Source organism: Camelus dromedarius, chromosome 2 (assembly GCF_036321535.1).
Source record: "Camelus dromedarius isolate mCamDro1 chromosome 2, mCamDro1.pat, whole genome shotgun sequence".
In the NCBI taxonomy this organism is placed as follows: domain Eukaryota; kingdom Metazoa; phylum Chordata; class Mammalia; order Artiodactyla; family Camelidae; genus Camelus; species Camelus dromedarius.
The window spans coordinates 34,297,165-34,324,379 of NC_087437.1; the positions used below are offsets into that span (position 1 = coordinate 34,297,165).

The 27,215-nt window shown below is 44.1% G+C and overlaps 1 long non-coding RNA gene across 1 annotated transcript; it reads right to left on the bottom strand.

Moving 5' to 3' along the window:
* LOC135322660 (uncharacterized) lies at positions 1–26,318 on the bottom strand. Its single transcript, XR_010383369.1, has 3 exons — positions 26,155–26,318; positions 19,406–19,592; positions 1–709 (listed from the first exon to the last, which is right to left on the bottom strand). It is a non-coding gene; the product is annotated as an uncharacterized LOC135322660 (long non-coding RNA).
* Positions 26,319–27,215: the final 897 nt, after the last annotated feature.

Sequence of the window (27,215 nt, forward strand, 5' to 3'; positions counted from 1 at the left end):
TAATATCAAAATACACCAGATACTCAGAGATCAACTTGAAACCAAGAGGGAAAAGATGTGTTTGCACCCATTTCCATCAGCATCCGCAGGAGTTATAGCTAAAAGAGACCTTGGAGATATTCTAACCCAGCTCTTCATTTCTCAGATGTGCAGTTGACGTCCCGAGTGGCCGAGTGACTTGCCTGAGTACACACAGTGTGTGCTGGCAGGGCTGGGGCTGGAATTTGCACCTCCTGACATTCTGGTTCGTGTTTTTTCCATCACTCAGGCTTTTAATAGTCACAGAGTACTGTGGATGAAGGAGGAATTCTCTAGGGCCTCAGCAAGCAGAGTGTCATAATTTCCAAATCCAGAAGGACAGGGGAACACCCCTCAATGGTAGGAAGTTGCATGAGAAAGAAGAGTACTGAAAGCTTAGCAAAGACAATTTGTGTTTGCCCCTAGAAAGGCGGATGTGTGGTCTGGGGTAGATTAGACAAGTAGCTGGAAGTAACAGAAATCCCAAGCTTCAAGACCTGAACTGAATATGGGGCATTTTTCTCCCCTGACAAGATGTCTGGAGATAGGCAGCTCCTGGCACTGGTATAGCAGCTCCACAAGGTCAAAGGCAGCATCGAGTGATTCTCTTACGCTGTCTCCTGGTCACAAAATGGCTGCCATCGCTGCAAACACATATCTAAACAGGAACTGTGTTACAGGCCACCCTTACCTGCAAGGAAGTGTAGGAAAGCAAATGTTTAGACTTTCCAGTATTTAGAGTGGACCTGGGCAGGGAAGAAAGTACTTAGAGTGGGTGTTGGGCTAGGTAGTCCATAAATCTGGGATGGCAGGAGTCGGTGTTACAGAGGGCAGCTTCATGTGCCAGACACACAGTGTGGCCAAACAAACCAAAACGTCGGAGTTTAGAGCAGAGAAAGGTTTACTGCAATGCCAAGCAAGGAGAACTGGTGGCTCATGTCCAGAAAACTCCTGAACTTCTGAAGGGGTTCAGCTGAGTATTTGTAAAGGTCAGCAGAGGGAGGGGCGTCCCAGGGTACATGACCAGCGGTGCACAATTCTCTGGTTGGTTGATGGTGATCAATCCTTGGGTGCCAGAAGTTCTGGGGGTTACGTGCTCATGACCATCAAGTAGTTAATTTCTACCATTTGGTGGTGATTTTTAGCGTCTGAAAAACTCAGCAGATATGCAGGAGCTACTATTATCTGAGTACTTCAGAGAGAAGCTACAGCAGAGGATATGGGGGAGGGGTCTAGACATCCTGGGAAGGCCCCACAGGGTCTTGTTCGGTTACACTGGCTTGCATTCTACCACTCCATCCAAGTGCAGACGCTGCTAATCAAACAAGCTTGGATAAAGCCTCAAAACTCTTCCCCGCAGAGCTTTCCAAGCGTGTACTATCATTTAGTCAAACCTGGCTGATGAGATGAAGCCCATTTGCTCTCCCTGATTATTTTCAGCTCTCATGGCAACTCTGAGATAGGACAAGAAAGCTCTTTTAATAAAGATAATAATAGAGTTTAAATACCCAACTTGCGGACACACAGAAAGAGCTGGTCTTGGGGCTTGAGTCTTTGTTTTACAGCCGAGGAAACGAGCCGGGAGTGGCTAGGGGTCCTAATCACGGTCCCTCGATGAGCTAGTTGAATGTGGTCCCTTTCAAAGCAGTTACCTTGAGAGGCTTTCTGCTTATTCTGGTCTTGCTGACACTACTCAGAACATCTCTGAAGTTCCTCTTTTAGAACGTCTTTCATTTAGTTAATGAGCTGCTAACACAAGAAAATTTAGCTCTTCTATTTTGTAGATGCCTTCTGTCTTCTTCCCCACCCTCTGCCCCCACCAAACGGTGCTGCCCAGCCTGCTTACTCATTAATTCAGCACAAATGTGCTGAGCATGAGGACACCAGAGCCATTGTATGACTTGACTTCAAATGACTCTGGCTAATTTTGGAAAGTCAAATCCACTCTTGGCCCTCTGTACTCAGCCCACCATCTCCCCACCTTCCTCCCCTCTCCCCCCATTATGCTAACGCTGGTTCACGAAACAAGCTGCCTGTTATATAGTTGTTCTAGAGTCAGCGCTGCCCAGTAGAACTTCCTGTGTTGGAAACATTCTAAAATCTGTGCCCCATTAGCACTTACAAGGTGGCTAGTATAACTGAGGAACTAAATTTTTAATTTTATTTTAAATTTAAATAGCCACACATGGCGAGTGGCCACCACGTTGAACAGCACAGCTCTGGACCTCTTCTCTATTTCCTCCCAAACTCATTCCTCTTTGTCTCCCAGATGCCTGGCTCAGTCCCAACTTCTATGCATAGTTCTCCCCTCTTCTCTAGAGCCCCCACGTGGTGGCTGTGACCTCATCTCTTCTCTGGCTCAACTTCATGTTCGTAGTTCTGGCAATTCCACAATTCAGAGGGAAATATTCTCTGCTCTAGTCCCAGGTCGGTGGACCCTCATGGATGGCCCCCTCCTGACCACCACACTCAAAAGGGAACCAAGAGATTCAGTCACTTGCCAGCCCACTAGAGACATTCAAAATAATGTCTTGAGGGCTTTTTCCCCTTTTGATTAGGGAGTCACAAAATTAGAAAATTTCCCTGGATCCTAGGATGGCTTTATCCTTGAGATAGAGCTTAATGGCACTGCAACAAGTAGTCCATGGAAGTCTTCCCCTCTGTGAGCACAGCATACTTAGAAGACAAGACAGTTCTTATTACTGACACTCTAAAGCACCTCAACGAATTGGCCATGCACTAGAAGGAAGCAGTCTTTCCACAGGATAATGATGCATCCTTGGTGCTTTCAGTAATCTGTCTGGAGATGTAGGGTTCATTCACCAGCCATTGTTGGAATCTGAGATGTTGAGGGCTGGAGAGGGCTGTTTCTGCCAGGATATACCTCCTGGAGAGTTGATCTTTCCTAGGCAACGCACCATGACGAACAGCATATTAAGAGGAAGCAAACCACTTTACTTTCCTCAGATAGGAGCGTAGGCTCCCACGCAGGGGGCTTTCAACAGGAAACTTTGACTAAGAGCTGGTGAGAGTTAGGACTGAAATATTTTCCTGCCCCCGGAGGTTACCTAATAGTTCAGAGATAACCCCTCAGGTAGAGGCACTGTTGATAAGAAAATTACTAAATTCTCCAGGACTTAGTTCAAAGAAGGCCCCTTTCTAGGCAGGAGACACCCCAGTGGCTGAACTGGCTTTGGGGCTTTCATCCTGGAGACAGCAGAGGAAGACTGCGAGTGAGGAGGCGGAGGTTGCCTTTGGAGGGAGGGCAGTATTCGTGAGGATGAGCCCCACCCTAGAAGAGGAGGAGAGTGGATGCTGGTTTGTTACCATTCCTTAGGGACTCCTGGTTAAAAACTGAAGTTATGAAAAGCAGTCCCCAAAATATTTTCTTATAAAGTTTGGGTTTTATTCAAATGAAATAAAAAGGTAGGTAGAGTTTTTAAATGAACAGGACTGAGTTTTAATAGCTGGGTCGCGTTATTTCCATAACTGCAATGATGCAGATTCATAGAGTTGGACTGAGATGACATTAAGGGAGTCCTTGACCCGGCAGCAGAGCATAGATGGGGACAGATACTGGAAGAGTAAAGTCATTTCACGTATCCATCCACACGGGTAGGATAACCAATCACTGAACCAGTTCCACACTTAACTGGCAGCGGGGTGCAAGTTCTGGGTCTCACAGCCCTGGGCTGAAGCCTGCACTTGCCAGCTGGCGGCCTTCAGCACATCATGTGACATCTCTTAGTTCTCAGCTTCCTGTTCGGAAAGTGGGACTAATATATCCTATGTCACAGCTCTGAGACCTAACATGAAATAATGCCTGTACACCTTCAAAAATAAAAAGGAGTTGCTTTTTGCTCTCTCTTTGGTCCTCCACGTGTCACCTTCCTGGTAAGACCGCTGCCTTCTGGCCTGGCCTTGGATGTGAATGTCCTCCCGGCTCCTGTGTCACTGACTGCTGATGAATTGAGGTTCCTGCCTGCCTTGGAGCCCTCCCGGCCCCAACTCCATTGCACACTGGATCAGTTTTCCTTGCAGGCCCTCAGCAGTGACCATCAGACACTTCTTTTTGTTTCAACACCTTTTTCTCTTTCCAATGAGTATCCTGAGCCCCTGAGTTAGCACTGCCGCTCAAGGACTGCGCATTTCCCTTAGGACCGTCCAGGAAGGGTGCTCCAGATCCCCAGCCCCGCCACTGACTCTCCTCGGCCACCTTAGCCTGGAATAGCTGGGCTCAGCTCAGCCGCAGAGCCCTGCTAGCCAACAGTCTTACAAAGCTGAGGCAAAATTATCTACTGTAAATGTACAGAACCTACATGCACATCTTGATGGACTTTTACATATGTATACACCCATGTAACCACTACCGAGGTCAAGATTTTTTAAAATTGCATCAGCCCCCATGCCCCTCCCCAGCCAATAACCTCCTCCCCCAGAGGTAACCAGCTTTCTAACTTTTAACACCACAGTGTGCTTCACCTGTTTTTGAACTTATAGGACATAGAAACATGCTGTATGTCATCCTTGGTGTCCGACTTGTTTTGCTGAACATCATGAATTTGAGTTTCATCCATCTTGTCGCACGTACCAGTGGTTTGTTCCTTTTACTTGTTGAATCATATTCCACTGTGTGAATGTGCTATAATTTGTGTGTCCCTTCTCCTCCATGGCCATTTGAGTTTGTTTCCAACTTGGGCCAATTATGAAGAAAGCTGCTATACACATTCTCATAATGTGTTTTTGTAAACACATGACACTCAGTTCTCTTGAGTAAATACCCAGGAGTGAAATCAATAGTGTGGGTTTAATGTCAGCAGGCACAGGGGCATTTAATGAATGCTATTTGTTAGAATAAATGAGTGAATGGACGAATGAGACTTTAAGGCCACAGTCAGCTTTCAGACACTAACAGAGGAGTGTATGAATTAGGGGTTAAAAAGGGTTTGTTGCAAATCAAGCCTTTTAGACAGGGCTGGCGATGGTTTTAGGGCAGAGCTTGGGGCTTTGACAGGTTAGAGGGGAGAGAAGTTCCACTGGAAGACGCCCAGGGAGAGGCAAGTCAGAGCTGGAGTGAGACGGGGCGGGGAGGGGGCTTCATGCAGTGCTGAGAGGGGGTTCTGGCAGAGACAGGGGACCCACGCACATCCGTGCCCACCAAGAGAGCAGTAGAATGTGCTTCCAGAGATTCTTCATCATGTTTCCTAATTGGTTGCCTTCACCTTGGGAGTCTTTAGTCATAAAACATTTAGCTGCCAAAACAAAACATTATCAATTCAGCCGTATGGATAATGTATCAGCAGTGCAACCCACAATTAGTGCAGCTGTCAGTCAAGCGCTGCCCGGGAAGGTACAGTGGGCCGGAGCCCCGTCCCTGTCCCTGCCCTGTCTCCCCTTACTGTTCCAGCCGCCCCTCTGCACTCACACACCAGCACCACCCCGCTTTCTCCAGCACCGTACGGCCTGCTCTCCAATCCCTCAGTCGCAGCCACACTCGCTTCGGTACTGGCAGCCCTCCCCACTCCCAGGAGTACTGGAGTATTTTCTGAATTTGAACAGGGAATTGTGTGTGGGCGGGGGTGAATCAATGCTGATGACTGGTGGAGTATCTGACACCAGGAGGAGGAGTTGAGGAAGGAGCGATGGAGACATCCCAGTTTCCCCATATCTCACCTACTTTGCCTTTGTAAGTGGTCGATCCTGCCCATAACACATCTCTGCACTTCTGGTTTTACCATTAAGACTTACATTCAAAACTTTCAACCTGCCTTCCATGGCTCTTACCACCTCCAGGCCCTTGTCTCCCTCCTCCTTTCATTTTGGCCACATTGGCTTTCTCTCTGCCCTCAACACCCCAAGTTCTTGTCTCTAAGAGTCTGCAGACATGCCCCAGCCTACTGGCACCCTCACCCACCTCTCACCTCTTGCTAATTCCCTTTATTCCTTCATCTCAACAGAGTGTCCTTCCTGGTCCCATTCTATGTAAGGTCTCCCTCAGAGGCTCATGTGTTTCTTCTAGCATTTATGACTCTAGAAATTTTGAAAGTTACTGTGTAATGCTTAGTTGATGTCTACTCTGCCACTGGGATATAAGCCCCATGTGGACACGGGTTTTCACTGCCTAACTCAGGGGCTGACACACCGTATATGCTAATTTAAGCCTATGGCATTAAGGACATGAACAGATGGTCTCTCTCCACCCCCATGCCTTTCATTCTGACTGTTGCCATAAGGCAAAGTGGAACATCATTATTGTTCCTAGTAGTAATGGACCAAAATCATCAGTTCTGCTATCTAAATTGTTCAAATTTGATGGAGGGAAAAATGCTAGGTCTGTCTCTTCCCTTTGGAAAATATATATCTTTTAAAAGATGGTTTTGCCCAAGCACTGGAATTGAGTTAAAATCAGCCACTTTCCCTTTGGCTCCAGCTCCAGTTCTGGTATTGTAACCAGCAGGAGGCCCTTGCCAGGTGGTTCTCAAGGAGCATCAATTCTGACTTAGTCAAAATCTAATTATACAGTTTGTGGATCATTCAGCTTCCGGGCTGTCCTCTCTCCTCCCATCATCTGTCCTTCCGTGATACTCAGAGCTCCCACCACAAGGAGGGCCTGGGCGAAGATCACGGAATCTTGGGTTCCCCAAAGTGCTGAAGCCACACGCAGCTCATCCAGGCAGGAAGGGGCCCAGGTAAATGACCCTTGCACCCCCAGCCAGATGTGCCTACTCTGGCACTGGAATGTGGACTGAGGGTTCCTCGTCGAGGTGACTCAAGTCTAGAGGCAGATAAACCTCAGGTTTAGTCCCCACTTTGCCACCTACAGTCGCTTGACCTTGGATAAGAGGCTTCATCTCACCCAGCTGACCCCTCTGGGTGACAGATGTTTATTTTAAAAACTCTCTCGCTCTGAGCAATGAGACTTAAGTTATCAAACGTGTCCGTACCCTAGTTTCCTCCTCTGCAAAATGGGGCTAACAATAATTGCTATCTCACAGGGTTATTGTGAAGATTAAATAACTTAACATGTGCAAACTCTGCTAAAAATCTATTAGGATGACAACGACAATGATGATGATGTTTTTATAGCACTGTGACTGTCACTTTTGAGTCAAACAAACCTGGGCAAATCCCAGATGTATGACCTTGAGGAAGTTACTCAGTATTTCTAAGGTTCTGTTTCCTCATCTGTAAAACGGGATGACAATGAGCGCCTCCCTCACATGGTGGTTGTGAGAATAAAGTGCTCACAACCTCCCTATGTGGTCCTGGCATACAGTAAGTGCTCAACAAAGAATAGCTATCATTCTGATTGAAATCATTACGGTTACACAATCCTCAAGGGATTCTTTAAATTGAGACCTTTTAGAGATGGCAAAAGAATCCTTTTAGAAATGAGCTCACAGTCTATACTGATAATAGACATCTCACAAGGCAAAGCACAGACAACCACCTATCAAATGATGTGTGCATCTACTGTCAGACCCTGGTTGCCCTTACTGAGCCGCATCCTTAGCTGGGAGGGCTGGGTGAGCAGACCCAGTGCTGGCCCCAGTCAGCATTCAGGGGCACCTGCTGCCCTGGCACTGAGCAGGCTGTCGACATCTTGATTCAGCGCCCCAGGGGCTGAGTCTCAGTCGTTGCTCCAACTCCTGGCCAGGGAACGTATTGCAGAGGGTTGGGTCTTCCCTTACACTCCTCCCAGTGGCAGACGAGCCACTTTGGCCAGCCAGTGCCAGCTCTGTGGCCTGCTGGCATTGAGACAGGAGGGAAGGGGGCAGGGCACAGCCATTAAAAGAATGACACAGCAGTCAGCACCAAGATGGTGGAAGATTCAACTCCCAGTAGACCTTGAACTTCAATATACGCTCATTGAAATACAACAGCTGCTAAATGGCCCTCCCACAGGTGCCAGGACAGTTTTAAGGCTGACCATAAAAGGTCAAAGGGTGAGTGATGGCCTAGTTCCTGGGAATCCCTGCCCCTTCCCCAAAGTAGTCGGAATAATCCTGCTACTTGTTAGCATATGAAGTTACCGAGCCCATAAAAGCTAACCACCCCCACACCTCATGGCCATGTGTGAGACGGAGTCTATGAAGTGTGTAACTACGTTTACTTTAAACTGAGCACCCACCCCCCATACCTTATGGCCTTTCTCTTGCCTTCTGAAACAGCCTGCACTCTGCCTATGGATTATGTATCTCTCTCTGAATAAATTTACCTTTAGTCAACTGTGGCTTGCTCTTAAATTCTTTCCTGTGTGAAGCCAAGGAACCGCACTTGGCAGGGCGTGTCCCAGGGACTCAGCTGAGACCTGGGACGCAGCCATCTTATCACCTCACATTTTCTTCCTGTGTCTGCATCCTCTGGTCTCTCCCAGGGCACACAGGACATGAGCTGGGCTTCAAAGCCTATCTGGGAGTGGAGGTGGGGGGTGGCCTTGCGTTGCCTGGAAAGCAATTCCCCATGTAAGCCCGACAAGACACGCCCTACGACTATTAAGCATTCCGCAGCAACAGCCCCTGGAAAGCTCAAGGGAGCTTGTCCCTGCTCCTCACTGCACAGTTACTTCATGCCCAGTACCTAAAGCCGGCGCATCCCGTGTGGTCCTCCGCTGCGCTCTGAGGGAGACAGGAGGGTTAGGAGGCATCCAGAGTTCACACGTGGGGCACCAGAGGCCAGGGGACAAGCTTTGTTCAGGTTCAATGTGTTCGTAAGCAGTGCACCTGAGGCTCCAGCCGTTTTTCTAAGTCTCGGGCCGTTTCTCTGTCCTCCGGGCTCTGCATGGCATGGCGCTTGCTGACCTCCACAAACGTAGGTCACTTTTACGGCTGCTATTCAACATGGGCTAAAGGATCTCATAAATGAGTGGACAAGTGAACAAAGTTTGGGCCCAAAGACCAGCGTTTCTATAGCAGCAGCCAGGAGAAGCCGGTGCCATGGTGGGTGGGATGGGGCTGCCCTGGGGACTGCTGAGGACAGAATCAGCCTCACTGATGAGATCAACTCAGAATGGCAGCCAGAACAACCAGCCATTTTCTAAGGTGGCCTCAAAGGCAGCTTTGAGCTTTTCCATGGATTTAATTCCTCCCACTTAGGACGCCCTCAACCATTGACCACATGTGTATTTAAAGTAAGGCATTAAGCAACATTCTGGCATATAGCCAACTCCATCCTATTTTTCTAGAAACTATGAAGCTTGTGGAGAAGCCCCAGTAAGATAATATATGAACAAAAGAAGAAAAAAGAGTTAATTCCACAAAATGCAGTAACTACTAAGTCAACTCCTTTTAAAACATTTTAGAGATTTTAAGGTCAAGAATTAATGGTCCGCTTACTTCAAAGGAATCAATTTATTTCTTCATCATTCGTTTTCAGAATCAATCGTTTTGCGTCACCTAGAGAACTTAAGAAATTGAACTTGAGAGCACATTACCGTAAAACACTCCTCAGTCTATGTATGACTTCCAGCTACTACAAGTCTTTTTCACATAAATCCCAAAGATAGTTGATTTCTTGTTGCTTTGCTCTAACTGTAATAGCTGGTAATAATGTGGTTCTATAGAGGCGTCCTAAATAATGGGTAGCAAAGTGAAGGGCTTGCAGGGATCAATTCAGACTAGCAGACATGTAGAGAGAACCTACACAGACCAGGCATGTGCCACACGCAGGCAAGGGTGTCCAGCGTCACTGAGCAGTGCCGGCAGCCGATTCAGGAGATGCATCTAGAAAGATGCATTTGCGTTTTCCTCCACTGGCTGAGTTATTTCTGCAAGATGGGTTTGTTCTGGGGTCCTGAATTATTTAAAGATTTATGCTGAGAAGTTGGAGGGCAATAATTAGGTACCAATGTATCTTTGGTCACATTTATTAGGTTTCTGCTATATAAAAACATCTAACCAATTAAGCCTAAAGGCTGATGCTAATGTCCCCACCTGCAACTAATTGGGTGACCTTGGGCAAGTTCATCCACAGCTCTAAGCTTCAGCTTGCCTAGTTGGTCTGTAAGGCTGTCTCCAATGCTAACAGTCTGGAAAACCCCATGTTAATCAACACCACCAGGGGTTCAGACGGACCAGCTGTTTGGCAGAAGACAGAACCTCCAGATGAATAAGGGGCATTTACCACTGGGCTTTTTGGCAGTTGCACACCCAGTGAATAGTGCTGGGAGCAGATTAGCAAGGGAGGCTTGGATAGAGAAAGCTTTAGTAATTCAAGCCTTTAAGCATCCTATTTACTGAGAAGTGGCTCTGGATTAAATAAACATTGAAATTACACACTCATCCCAAATTGGATTTCAGGCTGAGCATCATTACTGGAGTGGAGGAGAGACAGCTGCAGCCCAAGGTTACCTGTTCTCCTCAACCTTCAGTGCTAAATGGATCGTTAAATTCTCCCAAACCACCATGAAGTTCACACTGCACTGGACTGGATGCAATGGGAAACTTGATCGGGGCCACTGCTCACTGCAGGGGTGGGGGTTGGAGGTTCTACTGATCCCACCCCTAACTCTTAATGGACTATGTATTTGACCTAGAGAAAATCTTGTTCTGTGATCACTAGGGTCCTGCCCGTCGCTAACATTTTACCATCTATCACTTGTTTCTAATGAGAATCAGGCCAAAATGAGCGCTCCCGGCAGCCTCTCAAGTAGTAAAGGCAGAGATGTAGCCGTGGTTCCAGACCTTGGCTGCACGTGGGAATCCCCTGAGGAGCTGTTACAATTACTGACATTGGGTCCCCCCAAGAGATTCTAATTTAATTGGTCTGAGGATAGCCTAGGCTTTAATTTGATTAGCTCCCTGGTGATACTAGTGCACATCCAGGCTGAGAACCCGTGTTTCAGGGGGTAAGTTACATGAGGTGTGCAGCAGACACTGTTAGCCACCCAAAAGTCATTCACGCTCAATGCCTTGTCTTCTCATAAAAACGCTAGAAAGGTAGAATGCTCTCCTCCCCAGAATTCTTTGCAGCTAAGAGGCCCATGTGACCCAGTTCTGATCAATGAGATGTGAGTAGTATTCACTGGGTGGAGAATCCAGGAAAGCTTTTTCAAGGAGATTGACCTGGCTGACATGCCCTCTAGCCTCTTGCCTGTATTTCTTTTTTTCTTCCTGCTTGTGATATAGGTGGCATGCCTGGAGCTGCAGCAGCCATGTTGTAATCAAGTGGATGAAAGCCAAATGCTAAAGTAAAGGTAGCAGAGCAGGAAGGTGCCTGGATTTCGGGGGTCTTCATGACCTGTGATACCTGCCCTGCTGCCTATCCTGGGACTCCTTGATGCTTGAAATAAATACTCCCCTTACTTATTTCAGTCACTGTCAGTCACATTTCCTCTTGTGTGCAACGTAACACCATCCTTAAATGATACAGAGTGTGAAAGGTGGTAACAAGACACGCTTCACCTTCTCAAGGTTTCCCCAGTCCTACAGCATGGACCCAGAGCGAGAGACAATTTCCTTAGTTTAAAAATGGCCGTTGTGCCTAAACCACTTTTACTCAAACCAGGAGGAGCCGTGTGTTTTTACTGCTGTGGGAGGCTCCCCAGAGGGCCTACACTTTGACAGAACCATCTGGAGACGAGCTACTTGATTAAGGTTATTGGAAGGCTCTCGGAAAACTGTACCAACACTTCACTACCATCCTGACCCCCGTCAGCCTCACCAAAGCTGCGAGGGAAAAGGCCTGGTGTGCTCAAGGGTACAAGGGTAGGAAGCTAAAAACAGCTGTGCAGAGCAGGGGCTCCATAAATCTCAGGAACTTCTGAAGAAATGTGACCTCAGAGGCCATGATCCTAGCAGTCATTCATGACTGGCCCGAGAGGCTATGTGGCTGGGGTGTGGAGGGGGGCCATCAGTGTCTCTTGCTGTCTTGGCATCCTCACCTCTCTAGATATCCTTTCTATAGCCAACTTCCACACTCACGGCAAAGAGTCTGAGTGTTAGCCATCCTTATGTCACCAGCACTAGCAGAGGATCTGGCAGAGAGGAGGTGCTCACTAAAGGAACCAACATTCGTCCTCACAACCTGCTCACTCTTGTCTCAGGTCCCCACCATCACCCCCCGTTCCTGTGTGGTGAGAAATCTAACCTGTTCCAGGCACTAGGTTCTGGCTCCTTCTCTTACTACCTCCTCCAGGTCACCCTACTGCCTTTCGCATGCTCACTCTGGTGTTCAGAAAGAGACACGGGGAAGCAGCAGGAGAGACTTCGGGTTCAAGGCAGGTGACTTTGTTTTTCAGGATATGTCTGTCTGTCTGCTGGTGGCAGTCATCTAGTAAAGAGGGAGACACTGAAGATTCAGAAGAGACAGAGGAGAAACAAAGGGCTGAGGTCCTTGAGAAGGTGAAAGCGGTTACGTTGACCTCTAAGAGAAGGGACACGTCCTCCATTGACACAGGAGCTAAGACAGGCCCTCTGTCAGGAGACTTGTAAGCCTGGCTTCTATTTTCCTAATAAAGTAGGACGGGAGGTCCTCAGCTGAGACTAGTAGAGGTCAGGTTATGGAAGTCTGAGGAAGGAGAGCTGGTATAAACCCACCACGACTCTCTTCCTCTTTTCCCTTTCTCTTCCACAGGCCCACCTTGTTCATGATCTGCTGGCAGGCTTTTGATGACCAACATGATGACTGAGTTTGGCCTCCTCAGCCTGGGTTGTGAGATCTGATCAATCTATTCAACTGTCTTAATTGTCTAATACTAACTCCCACAGAGAATGGGCATGGAGTTACTGTCCCACACTAAGTCAAAGTAAGCTCCTGCAACTGCTCCTCATATCTCAGCATCACCAGCTCCTACCCTTATCCTGGTGATGGCAAGGGAAGGAGAGGCAGGGAGTCTAATTTGGGCTACAGCAGGTGAAATTTGGGAAATTCAGCAAAGTCTAAATAAGGCCCCACTCAGATCCTGAAATATGGTGACTGAGAGAAGCAAAGATGAGTTCTGAGGCCTCTGGACATCCTTTGGCAAAACTTCCAGTGCTTCTATGAGACACAGTAGAAACAATAATCTTAGTATCCCAAGATTATTGTAACTTTATCTTAGTCAACCTCAGTCCACCCACTCTACACAATGACATTAATAGAGATACCCTGAAATATAGGAGTGGGAGTACAGGAGGCTGGGAATAAACTAGGGGGGAATGTGGGGTGAGGTTTTCCCCTAGTTTAGATCCCATAAAATTCTCTAGGAATACTTCTTGAGTCACTGCTGGGAATCCCACACCAGCCAGGGAAGTAGACCAACTCCAAAGGGGGGCTAAGGAGTAATTGGGCACTATCATTCTGGAACTAAGAATGCAGAGGGGCCTGAACATCCATCTGGTCCTGGAGAACCACAATTCTTGGCTTCGAATGTAGCCCAGAGGGAAGGCTATGAGGCCCACAGCTTGTGTGCAGAACTGAGGGGAAACATTGACCAATATCATTCAAGAAAACCCCCTGCCTGCCTCCTGCTAATTCAATGCCCACTGTAGTGCCCATCATCTTGTCACCTTTGTTTATGCTCCTCCCAGTGGAGTCTTCACCCTCCAACTCCCCACAGTCAGAGCTTCTACATCTCAATGCAAGTTTCAAAATTGACCATGCCTCGTCCCTTCAAAGTGACCAACACTCATAGCACTAGAAATTTGGAGTTTCCTTGGACGTAAAGTCTTGTGGTGCATGCCTCTGCAAAGCACTGACTTTAATATTATGGAATTTTACCCACATGAGAAGGAATTTTTTGGAATATCTATTGAGGAATTAAGATTAATGAGTTGTTATGTTCTTATGATGGGAAAGGGGATAGAAAACTTTGCAATCCATGTTCAGCCTTCTTCCATGAAAACATAAAATCACGTGTTAGAGCATCTGGATGGCCTCAAAGCAGTGGCTGGCCAGAGTATTGGGGGCTCAGTGGCTTTTGAAAGTGCGTATTTATTTTTACAGGAAAAATTAAATGAAGGATGTTGGAGTGTAGGGGTGGTTATGTTGAAAAATTTGCCCAGGTGACTTGACATAACAGGAAATATCTTAGTTCACTTGGTAGAGGAAATCCAGTGCTTCCACCCAGCATAATGGGAGAGAATTCTAAGGAATTTAAATCATAAAAAGAAAAAGAAAGTAAGAAGTGAAAGTAGAAAGAAAACAAAGGATGTTGTAACTGTAAACATAAAGACCGTGTGTCACAATTTCCTCTACCACTGGGCATCTAACCAGCCCTCCTTAGTACATACATTTATCTTTTTTCACCCTTAGCTCTCCAATGATTTCTAATGGACTGCGGTTAAAATCCTAACAGATCTTGTCCAATGGTCTTCAATCAGGATCACAATGAAAGACAAGCCAAGAACCCCGTTTGCTCTTACTCTGGAGTACCTTCACCTTTGCCCAATTTTCCATTTATGCCACTGACCTTAGACCTCTGGATGACGAATATAAGAAAGAAAGTGATTCTGCTACCAAGCATCCTAAACATCTCTGTTATCATCCCCAAGATCTGAAATTACGTGCTGTCCCATTTGTGAGCTCATTAATCTCTGTTTTCCAGCGGGAGCTGTACAATTACAAAGAACTGCTCGGCAGAGGTCTGTAGTAGCTGTCCAATGGCAGCATTACCAAGCCACAGGCACACTTGCCTGAGTGGAATGGGAATGCACAGTAGAGGGCAGGGAGGGCAGGTAACGGGGTTTGAGCTAATCAAAGCACAAGGCTTGTTTAGAATTTATTGACATGTTGTTAAATGTGTTGCAGCTTTTCCTAGTATGATGGCTGTTTTTTTATTGATTTTTCAAAAAACAAGCTTTCAATATTGTGGTTTGTTTATCATGGAGCTTGGGGCTGTTGAAAGTTGACCTCAAAATTGATGTAATTAACTGACCTTAGTTTTCTCTCTTTAATTGATGTTGAATTGCAGACAAAAAAAAAAGTATGTGTGTGGGGGTGTAGTTTTCTAGTTAGTTGGATGTCATTTTTGGCTTTTATAGCCGCCTGGTTACTCAACAATAACTTTCCAAATGTTAGCTCTGCTCTGATTATTAGCTTTATGATGATTACTTTGCCATTAAGCCTAATCAACAGCTGTGCGGAAACTCATTTCAATCATATTTTTCCTGCTTAGAAATTAGCAGATGAAGGATAATTAGTGCCGAATAGCTCCAGAGTTCTGATTGGCTGCTTCCTGTCTAACACTGTCAAAAATGAAAAATGAAAACTTAAAGAAAATGTAAAACTTTTATTTTTACTTTCTAAATAAACTGTGAACTCGCTCTTTTTTCCCAGCCAGAGGAACTCCAGTTCCAAAATGAAAGTGTACAACCGCCATCAAGGACCAACCATGCAATTAAGTACTCATCTTTAGATTGAAAATGCTTTCATGGCCCCAAAGAATATCGTACTAATAATAAATAACAGTTTGGAAAACTGTTGAAAATACACCCATACAACTTACACAATTTCTTTAGGTTTCAGACACTAGTAATACTTGATTATGAAATATTCTTATAACAGTGGAATAAACATGGGAAAAATGGGTAAATAGTCATAGTCTAGGATGTTTTACAAATCTGAACGTCAAAAAAAGAAAGTCTGCAGAGCTGATCTGCTCTAAAACAGTGGTTTGCAAACTTAGATTTAGACTTAGATTTGAGAACAAATCTACATTCATGATTCTTTTTGAGGGAGAGGTAATTCAGTTTATTTGTTTATTTATGTACTTAATGGAGGTGCTGGGGATTGAACCCAGGACCTCGTACATGCCAAGCATGTACTCTATCAGTTGAGCTATACCGTCTCCCTTGCAAACAAATCTAAAACAAAAATCTATTAGAATCGCATGGAGAGCTTGATAAAACACAGGGGGTTTTGTTTGTTTGTTTTTATCTGCAGGGCAGAGGTAACTAGGTCTACTTGTTATTTTTTTTAATGGAGGTACTGGGGATTGAATCCAGGACCTCATGCGTGCTAAGCATGCACTCTACCACTTGAGCTATACCCTCCCACACACACATGTTGATAGGCTCAGTCAGTAGATCTGGGAAGGGGCCTGAGAATTTGCAATTCTAACAAGTTCCCAAGTGAGCCTGATGCTGCTGGTCCAGGAACCACACTTTAAGAACCATGTGTCTAAAGCTCATGTTTATTAACTGCTCCTAGCTTTACAGTACCACCTTTACGCTCCCATAGACTACTACTACTCAAGCCAAACCACTCTGAAACGTTCCGTGTCTTCTAGCAAGCATCCATCTGCTTTACATTTGACCATATATACACCTGCCCCCTCCTCTTCCTCCACCCTACACTGTGCCCTCCTTCCGGGCAGACGCAGAGCCACAGCAGGATTGGGTTCCACTTTGGGTCTCCCACAGTGTCATGAAGCTTGTTTGCTTTGATTTGTAATGGAACTAAGTTCCAAATAAGGGGGATGGTCTACATGACTTTAAGAATCCTTTCTGGCCCCAGGGTTTTGTTATTCAAAAGCTACTTCTTCGATCTGGCCTTTGTTCTGGTCTCAGATACCGGCTAGCTGATCACTGAACCCATTTCCTTCTGTCAATCCAGTGTCCACAGCAGGAGTGCACCTCCCAGCCTCTCCTGCAGGAAGACATAGCCATGTGACTGAGTTCCAGTCAATGGAATGTACAGTACTTCCAGGGCTGGCCCACAAGAACCACCCACAAGGGATCCTCCAGCTCTTCCCCACACCCCAACTGGTTTTAGGCAAATCAGCAGATAAAGTGATGATGAAGGAGCCTAAGGTGAAAGAAGCCTGAGTTCCCAAATCTAGGGCCCTAACAGTAGCGGCAGTAGTAAGGTACTGGGCTTTGCACGGCTTCTTAAGAAGCAGCCATTGCCCAGGAAACAATCCTGTGAAGATGTGTCATGAGACACAATTGAAACACCCCCAAGGATTCACAGAAACAACTGGGGAGAGACATTTGCTCTGACTACTACACCTGTGTAGTAAATCACCCTAAAGTTAGAGGCTTAGGACAACAATAAGCATTTCTCATATTCTATAGTTTCTGTGGGTCAGGAATTCAAAGGGGGCACACAAGGCTGGCCGGGCTCTGCTCTTTGATGTCCAGGGCCTCGGCTGGAAAACTGTAATGTGGGGAGCCAGGATCATCACCAGGCTCATTCATTCACATGTCTGGTGTCTGATGCTGGCTGTTTATGGGGAACGTGCTGGGACTATCAGCTCGAGCATCTACGTGACCCTTCTCTGTGAGGCCTGAGCTTCCTTACAGCACAGTTTCAAGGGCGAGTGTAGCAAGAGTTCGAGCCAGGCAGAAGCCATATTACCTTTTATGACACAGCCCTGGAAGTCGTCCAGAGCTTCCTCTGCTGTATTCTGTCAGTTCAAGGGGAGGGACCATGTACCCCAGATCCTGATAGAGGTATGTTAATGTCACATTGTAAGAGCATGTGAAATGGAATATATATATATGCACTTATCTTTGGAAAATAAAATCTGCCACAGTGTTGAAGGAATTTGGATGCCTTACTCTTATACTACGGTTGGAGGTGGGGAGGAGAGGCAAGAGGAAGGGAAATATGGTTATTTCCATAGACCTGGGGAAAAATTGAATTACCTACCAATTTTATAGTTATATGTATTCTCAGGCCCTAGTTGTCTTTGTCACTTTGGGTTGCTATAACAAAGGGCCATAGTCTGAGTGCCTTATAAGCAAGAGAAATTTATTTCTCACAGGTCTAGAGTCTGGGAAGTCCAAGATCAGGGTGCCAGCATGGTCGGGCTCTGGTGAAGGCCCCCTTCAGGGCTGCAGATCTCATTTTATCACCCCCATAGCAGGAGGGCAAGGGAGCTCTCTGAGGTCCCTTTTTAAAGGGCACTAATCTCATTCATGGGGGCTCCACCCTCATGACCTGATTACCTCCTAAAGGCTTTGTCTCCAAATATCCTCACACTGGAGGTTGGGATTTCAACACATGGATTGGTGGGTAACACAAACATTTAATCCACTATGTTTGCATTTATGCTAAATCTTTAGACTCTAAGAACTGTTATACACACTTTACATTATAACAATCCACAGTTCTCAGTGTCTCTTTTCCTGTCCCCGCTCTTCCTTCAAACTTCAGCTTACATTTCCCCTCCTTGGTAGAGCCGTCCCCACCCCCCCAGAGAGCACCTCCTGCTTCTGCTCCTTGCCGGGATCATGGAATCCAAGATATCATTTTTGTAACGCCTAAATGCTTATATTACTCCCAATCGACAGTGGTTAATATCAAACATCAGTGAGGCATTATTTAATATTCCATTCTCCAGTGTTCTTTTAAACATCTAATATTTAAGTGTAAACTTTAAATTACATCTAGAAGTATATATTGACTTACTGTAACTACAAACCCAAGATGCAGTAAACATGCTCTGAAGAGCCTGCCAAAATGTTACTTCTAAGAGCCTATTAAGGAGCTTTAATATTTTATTTTGGATTATGCAGATAAAGTTTATAAACAATGTCGTTAAAAAAATAATGGGATGAGAAGCCTTTCTATCTCTTTCTTTATATCTGAGTAGAGGGGATAAAATACGAGTTTATGTCTCCACCCCATTGGGTGAGGACTGAGGCCATTCAGTCCAGATTGATACAGAGACCCCCGACCCCCAACCCCATGTCATTTCTCAGCAATGACCAACATCTATTGAGAGTCTATCATATACCACTTTACACACATCATCACACTGAATTCTTACCATGATCCTGAAAAGAGGTACCATAATCACAATTTCACTGAGCTAATTGGGCAACTCCAGTAGCAACACTTGGATTTGAACTCATATCTGCCTAATTCTAAAACTCATGCACTTTCAAACCTCCCCTCCCGCCTCCCGCCTCCCTCTCTACTGTTGCTATGATAGGTCATGTGCTAGCACCTTGTTAGGGAGCAGGGAGCTCACCAGGCAGGCAGCCATCCCCACGCGCAGGGCTCTTATGTTTTCCCTACTAGGAATAACAAGACCAGAGTTCAAATCCTAGCTCTGCCTTTTTCTGTAGACTTGAACAAGTCACACTTCTTGAATCTCACTTTCTTCTACATTATCTAAATAATGTATTTAATGTGCATTTACTATGCACTAAGCACTTTGGATTAACTCATTTATTCTTCATATAACCTTATAAATTAGATTCTATTATTACTCCCATTTTATAGAGGAGGAACCTGAAGCTTAGAGTGATTAGGTGACTTGCCCAAGGTTCCAGAGCTAGTGGTAGAGTCAGATTTAAATCCAGGTCTGTCTGATTTCGTGGCTTTAATTCCTAATCATCTAGCATAATTGTCCCTACCATATTTTCCTGGTCCATCTTGTTAAAATAAACAAGATGATATACGTGTAAGCATTTTGCAGATGTTCAGCATGAAACAAATGCTGTTTTGTTTCTCTTACCTGTTTTGATTCTGATCATGGTAGGGAAATCATGCTGGAAAAGGGACTCTCTGGAAATAAATGTCCACATAAACAGAGGAGTCTAGAATTCTGGAGCTGGCACCACTGTACTCCCTGGACCCAAAGACAGGCCGCCAGAATGCTGTATTATTGGATGGTTCCACTTAACAGTAGTCATTTTGTTGAGCTTTAAGAAAAAGTAAATCAGTGTTAAATCTTTCCGAACTCCTTTAATTATAGATTAGCCTTGTCAATCTTAATAAAATTATGCCTCATGTTTGAGATTTATATATGGAAAAGTGCTCAAAAGTAATTACTTTTATTTCCCAAGCATGTCATTTAAAAAATTCTTATATTCACAGCTTGATCCCTATAATTCTATTCTTAGACTCATTTTTAATCTGACTCTGTCTAAAACTAAATTATGCCTCCAAGATATTGAACAGCTTAAATGTCACATTAGTGACATGGTCATTGATTTTATATTTCTATCCAGACTAGTAGACTTTAAGTAAAAACAGCGAGAGCCTAGCACTAAAATGTACATTTACTTCCAAAGAATATGCTTTCATTATTACAATAAAATGAATTTTTTTTTAATTAAGAAATCTTCCAGATTACTGATTCTAAGGAATGCTCTTAATTGATGGTGAGCAGCCCTATTTTCTAGTGGACCTATTTAAAAAGTGGCATTTAAAAATCTAAATTGTGTAGGGAAAACCTAGTCTATGGAAATTAGCCTATCCTAGAGACCCCTCACTCCTCAAAATATGAATTAAGAAAAAAAAATAGCAGCAGAGGATTGCAGAGGGAGCTTCTTGGTCGTACAGCTCGGGAAAAGGCTCCCTTCAGTGTTTGTCTCTTAGAGAATCACAATATACCTTAACAAATTAAAGGCTTGGAAAACTCTGAAGCCGTGAGTCACATTTTCTGTAACTGGGCATTTCCCAAACTTACTTGACCACAAAATCTTTTTTCCAAATAACAAGAACATCCCATAGAATTTATGCTCTGTAAGACTTGAGCAAAGTCCCTTATAACTGATTCTGAAATAAAAGTAACTGAGGCATGCAACCAAACCACTTTTTTACATCCCAAAATAGGCCATGTTGAGACATACAGTTACCTATGAGTATAACTTTTTACCTAGAGATTAATTTCTAAAACGAATTTGGTGACGCAGAATAGCATATTGATGGAAAACTCACAACACGTGCCAAAACCCCTGCAGAATAAATTTAGTGTTACTTATTTATGTCAAACCTTACTCCACAGAGAATTTACTATAACTCATAGCATGAATACAAATGGCAAAATATGAATGGAATCAAACAAAAAATAAATTGTGTTAGAAAACCAAGGCTATATTAAAGCAGAAACATAAATATGGTGGGGGGGGGAACCTAGCACAAATATTATAACTAAACTTTAAATTTAGTTCTGAGCTCTCCAGCAGCCAAAGCAAAAAGGGACTCATGGCCATTTACATAATTACCATGATGAAAAAGAAGAAAGCTTTGACAGGTTCATAAGGAAAACAAGGCTTTGTTTTGGATTGAATACTAAAAGAAATCATTCAAAAGAGAGAATTTCATAAGAGACATAATGCTTCCAACCATTTTCCAAATGCAGTAACAAATTTATGTGGCTAATTCTTATGGCATTGCCAGTGATAAAGCTCAGGCCAAATATTAAATTCTACAAAGTTAATGGGTTCCATTTGTCTTTGGCTGAGTCAGGAAGACATGTTACAAATCTAATAAAGTTATGATAACCCTAAAACAAATTAGCTTTGTACTTCACCATTTTCAGAACTGAACCAACAGGCAAGAAAAGATAATGAACTCGTTTAGTTCAATAATAATAGTTAACACTTATATAGAGCTCTCTGTGTGCCAAGCAGTGTTCTAAGCACTTTATATGTGTTCATTCATTAAATCCTCACAACAGTTCCATAAGGTAGGTAATATTATACCCTCTATTTTGCAGATGAGAAAATGCAGACCCAGAGATCATGTGCCCAAGGTCACAGAGCAGTACCAACACTGTCTACTGTCACTTGTAATTGAGGCCATCTTCTCCATGTGGATGGGTTCCAGTCTTAGGTGACAGAGTGGGGAAACACTATTCCCTTCAATCTATAGAATCACAGGAATCCTGTAATTTATCAGAGGAATCTATGTAATTTGTCATCTTTGTATCTTTGGGGCTGGAGAAGATGGTTCAGGGGCACTGTATCAGTCAAGGTGCAACCGGAAAAACAAATCACTCTGAGCACTTCAAACAGGGGGAATTAAATTAAATACAAGAGAATGGTTACACAGAAGAGCCAAGACCAACCCCCTACCCCACCCCCAGGAGCTGGTGGGGCAGCCTGGAGATTGGCAACCCTGGGAGCCCAGGGGCTGGGGTTACCCACCACAGACCTGTGGGAGCCATGCAAGAGCTGCCCAAGCCCCCACCATGGCTTCTCCTCATCCCCACTCCGACCTCCCACGGGCTGAACTCTGCCAGAATCCCCAGACAGGGAGACGCACCCTCTAGGGACCAGCCCTCTCATGATACAGGGAAGAGCTGTAATGGTTGAAGAACCAATCTGAAACCAAAAGCGTCCAAGGCTGGCTGAGGTATTAATAGTTGAAATATGAAAATTGTATCCTCCAGTAGCTGGAGCAAATGGGCTTCAGGAGTCAAATCACACAGGTAAATAAAGGCTTATTCTCTAAATCCCTGGTCACTGTAACCAGGGGGCAATCCTCCTTGTGCTTGAAAGAATATATAAGTAAAACATTTCATTCTGCAGGTACCTAAACAATGGTATTGTTACTTGAGAGGGATACATGTTGAAAATATAGTCATACACTTAGGTATATTAATTCCATAAGAATGTATTCAGCGCCTATGATGTTCAAGTTGCCAGGGCAGAGATTCCTGAAAGATGTGGCCATGGCATTCTAGAGTTCTGTAAGCTCTTCATAGATGTGCTCCCAACTCTGCCCATTTTGTCCCAGCTGAGGCCTCCATGTGTATAGTGATGCCTGTCCCAGGGGATGATGAACAGAGTGGGTCCTGTGACTCATGGTCAGCTGGATAAACCTTGCTGCAGAGGCTAAGAAGAGTGACCTAACAGCAAATGAGGACTATAGAAAGATGGCATGCTGACAGGAACATTCGAGAACTTTGCCTCGTGGATTTCTACTAGAGCTCAGGCAAGCAGGCAGGAGTTCCATTCAAACAATGTAGCAGTTGGGGGAAGGTAAAGTGTGAGCAGAGGAACCCCTCAGGTGAGCTTCCCAAAGCACTAGTCAGAATGGTGCCAGGACACAGAGAGATGCAAAACTGCTGCTCCACAGCGGAGCAGACACAAAGCCTACGGCCATGAATAGATTTCTAGAAACCCCAGGACTAAGTTATGTATACAACCACCTGAAATATGAGGTAGAAAACAAGAAATTGCCAGTGGGGGTGGGTACAGCCCAGAGGCAGAGCACATGCTTAGCATGCAAGAGGCCATGGATCAATTCCCAGTACCTCCATTAAAATAAATAAACCTAATTACCTACCCCCAGAAAATTAAAAAAAAGAAGAAGAAGAAGAAGAAAATGAGAATTGCCACATATAAGAGATGCTATTAAGGGGATTCTGAGAAGAGAGAAAGAGATGACTTCTAGCTGGGGAGGGTGGACTTCGGGGTGGGTGGTATAAATTTTGGAGAGGTGACATTGGAGAGGAGGTGCATGTTATATGGTTTTGACCTATAGAGATGGGAAAAAATAATTCTTAGGGGGAGGGTACAGCAAAAGGGAAGGGACAACATCTCTAAAGCAGGGGGCTTGGCAGCTGTCTCAGGCAGTCATTTATTGAAGCAAAGGGTTCAGGAAGGAAAGGAGTGGAGAATAAAGATGAAAAGGAAATTAACATTATACTCCCAAAGCTCTTTTAAAATTCATAGTTGGATAAATCTACAATGAAAATTGTCAAGGGAAATTTTGGGTATTTGGCTATATTCACAATCTTTTAAGGCAAGTATCTTGGAAGACAGTTCTCCTATGCCATTTAATATTAGAAGCAGGGTGCTGGGTAGACAGTCCACAGCCCTGCCCAGGTGGGGGTAATGGCCAGCTCAGGGTCAGTGCTACCAGTCCTGCTGCCCTGTAAATGTAAGGACATGGGCAGGACTCTGAACAAGAACAGGCACCTCATGCTCCACCCTAATCTACGGAGAATATTCAGATGGTGGTATTAACAACTAATTTTCCCTTGTAATGAAAGGAAGGCAAAGAGTGTATTACTAGTTTCAAGTTAAAATAATGGAGTGTAAAAATGTTTCACCTTATGAAATTATTCCATCTTTATGAAGTGATTTCATTGTAATTTCATGCTATGTGATTTTTCTGCCCATGTGAGCATTTGGCTGGTACATCAGCCTACTGACAGATCTATTCTAACTTCACCAATCTGACCATCTAAAAAGTAGGAGTGAGAAAGAAATTCATTCAGCTGATATAACTGGAATTCTAATTTCAGATCTTCTTGGCCTCACTCAAATATCTCATAATATTTATGGTTTGATTTTTATATCTCCAGCAATTCAAAAAAGAGAGTTTGCCATGAGAAATTAACTGAAAACTTGTTATAAAGAAAACTTACATATAGAAGTTAGGTCACCGATAAGTAATATCATATATTCATTTTGTGTTTCAGAACCCAGTTTATCCTTACTTTCCCAAGCACGGACCTTTAGCCAACTGATGAGCACTGGAGAGCTCCGTTCACATGTAAAGAATGGAGCCTAGAACAGAATCCAGCTGTATTTTCCTTATAACTGGCCTCTCAGTGCATCTGAAGTGGTCAGAGGGAACACAAGAGCATTGCCCCCAGGGTCCCTTTGGCCCAGCCCAAGTCGGTGAGGCAGTGAGGCGCTTCCCATCACAAGCCTTGGATCCCAGTTTCAGCACCACCACCAGTTTACCCTGTGATTCCAATGTGTCAACCTCTCTTCACCTGGAAAAATGGATAATAATAACTTCAACCCATCTCACAGGAATGCAATAAGGAGAAAACAAAACAGTGCACGCGGACGTACTTGGAAAAGCTAAAAGGCCAAATAGAAATGTAGATATTCTTTCCTCAAGGCCTGAACGTACCCAACCTTTTGTTTCTAGCTTCAAGCATGGGAGAAAGATTTCTATTTCCTTTTGTGCCTAATTTGAACGAAAGACACAAAGCACCTCACATTGCCTTTTCTCCTGCTTCAAGCATCTGGCTTGAAGAAGCCTTTTGTCGGCCAGCTGCCAACTCAGAGTTGAAAGGAAATGCAGACTCCGCTCTAAGTTAGGCGAGTGGAGGTGGAGAGGACAGGAAACAGTGCTGGAACTCTCCTGGTCTCCAAGCAAAGACTGAGCAGGTCTATGGAGGTAACTCTATTCACACAACCTGTTAGAGACCCTGCAGGGAACCAGATTTGGTTTAAAACTGAATAACAGTGAGGCATAGCTCGACTCTACTTAAAGCTTATGAACAAGAGGTTCCCAACTGTGAAGACAGAAATGATCCAGGCTTTGCCCCAAGCATGAGAGATGACACATGAAGGGTCTTCCCGCCCCGGGAACTGGTCCCCATGAAGTTTTCTCTGCCCAGAACACATCCTTTCTCTTGGCCTTGGCCTTTCTTTCTTTCTTTTTTTTTTTTTTTTTTTTTTTTGAGGGTTAGGGCTAGGTGCAGGGTTAGGACTAGGTTCAGGTTTAGAGCTATATTTAGGGTTAGAGATAGGTTCAAGCTTATGTCTAGGTTCAGGGTTATGGCTAGTTGAATGTTTAGGGCTGGGTGAAGCGTTATGGCTAGGTTCAGGTTTAGGGCCAAGTTCAGGGTTATGGCTAGGTTCAGGGTTAGGGCTAGGTGCAGGTTTAAGTCTAGGTTCAGTGTCATGGGTAGGTACAGTGTTAGGGCTCGGTTTAGGGTTAGGTCTAGGTTCACCATAAGACTTAGGTTCAGGGTTAGGGCTAGGGTTTTTTTTTTTTTTTATTCTAACAGTATTTTATTTTATTTATTTATTTAACATTTTTTATTGATTTATAATCATTTTACAATGTTGTGTCAAGGCCTTGTCCTTTCCTAAGAAGCTGTTTCTTACGGAGGCCTTTCTGGCTGACACCCCCACCCCACCAAAGTCCAGATAACATCCAGTGTAAAAACTCGGGGAACTTCTCCTTTATAATCATTGATCTTTGTCTGGAGTTTAGTGATTGATTAATCTGACTGATTAGCATCTGTGGTTCTCTCTCCCCTCTCCCAGCAAGCTCCCTGAGGACAGGGAACATTTTGATTTCACAGCATTTTCAGATCAGAGCAGAATGCCTAGTTCAGAGTGGGCCCTCATTAAATATTTATTAAATGAGTGGCGAAAGAAATACAATTTGCAAAGAACTTCAAAGTAGATTATTTCAGATCACAAATCATTTCTAGGTAGGCATATTTATGCAAATGTGTGCTATTTACCATCAAACCCTTAATTTACTGTTGCTCAGGGAGGACATACTGCAAATGGACGAAAACCATAAAATGAGGAGTTTAATAAATCAACTTTAATAGCGAGTTAGTAGTAAGGAAAAATGCGGTACACCCCGAAAAGGGGGTTCTTAGAGACTGGATGGTTTGCAAGGTCCCAACCGCCCACTTTTAGACGTTTTGAAGAAGGGACGTGAAAAGGGCAGAACTATTGCTTCCCAGGTTTAAAGGTAAGAACTCACAGTCAGCAGACATCAGGGAGGCGTTCCTTTCTGGACCGGGTATCATGTGACAGAACAGAAAGTTGAACGTTGGGGCCGCCCAGTCTTTCTCAAGCCATCAGGACAGCTCCCAGAAGCACAGGTGAAACAGCAACCAGTTTTGTGGTGTTCTGCTTACTTTCTTCTGTTCTAAAAAGTTGAAAAGTATGGCTAATTTGGCATTCATTCAAATGAATGTAAATAAACGAGGAAGGTAAAATTTTCAAAAAATATTATCCAAGCACTTCAGCAAGATAAAGCAGTTAATGTTCTTAATTTTTTTTTTTAATCAAGCTGTACTCCTAGAGACCATGCTTTTTGGATGAAAGTCAGTCCTTGTCCCTCTTCCATCTGTTTTTTTTTTTTTTTTTTTTTGCACACACTGACTTACACACAATTTGGTGCTGATTTTCAACAAAATAAGGTTTCTTTTTAATTTTTACATTGTGATCTTCCTTTATCTTTCAATTATTCTATGGAACATATAATTAAATTCCATCTTCCTCCCTAAGTGGCTTGAATTTATGACTTTCTGAGAGCTAAGTCTAACCCATTTATTTGTGTGTTAAACAAATACAAAGAATAAGGGTGCTGAGTAATGAAGATCATGTCTTTTCTGGGGCTTTTAAAGCTATAGGGTTTCTTTTCTTTCCTTCAAAAGGTTGTACACAATAAATTACACTGCAAATAAAAATGAATTAAGTGAGACTGAGAGATCAGAGGAGAAACAAAGAGGCGCCAGTTTCTGTAGAGGGTCTTTAATGGATGATGCTTTGGGACTATCAATTTGGAAAGAAAAAAATCAAATAAAATCCATTCCATACGCATTTTGCAGACCCCATCCTTTTCTTTGTTTTTTATGTAACTCTGCCAATGTTTTATTTTATGTAAGATCTATATTGTTTTTCTACTGTGTCCTGATATCCTGCAAACAAATTCTAATTCCCTTGAAGGCAGACAGAAATTAAACAGATTAAATGCTGTTTGTTAACTAATTTCAAAATAACAATAAGCAGGACAGTTTCTCTTATGCATCATCAACC